This window comes from Octodon degus, unplaced genomic scaffold (genome assembly GCF_000260255.1).
Source record: "Octodon degus isolate 3935 unplaced genomic scaffold, OctDeg1.0 scaffold00046, whole genome shotgun sequence".
NCBI classification, from domain to species: domain Eukaryota; kingdom Metazoa; phylum Chordata; class Mammalia; order Rodentia; family Octodontidae; genus Octodon; species Octodon degus.
The window spans coordinates 1,240,545-1,241,575 of NW_004524622.1; the positions used below are offsets into that span (position 1 = coordinate 1,240,545).

At 45.2% G+C, this 1,031-nt stretch overlaps 1 protein-coding gene and 1 pseudogene across 1 annotated transcript in view; one reads left to right on the plus strand and one right to left on the minus strand.

The window, feature by feature from the left end:
• LOC111817028 lies at positions 1-33 on the minus strand (annotated as a pseudogene).
• The window catches only part of Znf365 (zinc finger protein 365), a 28,887-nt gene that overhangs the window by 21,115 nt on the left and 6,741 nt on the right, over positions 1-1,031 (plus strand). The gene's annotated exons all lie outside the window — the stretch shown is intronic.

Consider the following 1,031-nt stretch of genomic DNA (forward strand, 5'->3'; position numbering starts at 1 on the left):
GGAGTGCTAACCTTCTCTCCTTTCATACAACACAATAAGTAAATATTAATGTGTAATATTTTCTGTGTCTCAAGCATGGATCTGTCGGCCTTCAGCTGACTTAGTCTGCCTCAGCGGTGACTAACCCACATAAGTAGCATGCAGCTAAGAGTGTCTCGAGGAATGGAAAAGCTGGGTGGCAAGGGGCATGGCACAGGTATTGTCTGACTTGGATGGCAGAAATCTGGCTCTGGGAAGGCCAAGAGTTCAGGGTGCCTGCTGAAAGGGCTTGAGGGACATGGTTTCCTCCACCCCATATATGTGGCCTGATCAGAAAACACAGTGCCTGTTTAATGTTAAAAAATTATTACAGCAAAAGATATTGCTGCTGATCCCTTTCAGAATATAACCACTTACTTTGAACACCCTTATTGCGTTCTTTTTACCAATTGCTGAAAAGGTTTTCATACTCCTCTTTCATGAATGCATTTGATTGCACTGTTATGGCTGCCTTGTCCCGAGGTGGATTCAGAAGGGCACCTTTTGTGCTCATGTTGCTTTGGGGAAGAGCTGGAAGTCCCCGCTGCCAGTTCCCATGAGGAAGATGGAGCGGGCCACGTGCCGAGGTCTTTCTGAGCCAGCCTGTCTGTGAAGTGGCAGGGCAAGGCTGTCACTATTTCTTTTTTGTCATTACATCTTTTAAAGACACCCATGGAGGAAGACCTCTAGAACTTCTTTAAAAAGTGCTGTGATGAGTGTGTTTCAAGGGGGCCAGGGATATAGCTCAGTGGCATAGCACCTGCCTGGCTAGGGCAAGGTCATGAGTTCAATTCCCAGTACAAAAAAAAAAAGTGAGCTTGAAAGTAGAAGGAATATTTACAGGAGGATTAAGCAATTTTCAGGAGGCCGTGTGTGTGTGACTGTAATACATTTTGAATTAAGCATTCACCTTATATTTTGATCCACCACCCATAGTGCCCTGTGTCTTGCAGGGAGCGGAGTGCACCACACATGGCCAAGTCTGCAGAAGCTTTTTTTCTTTTTCTTTCTTT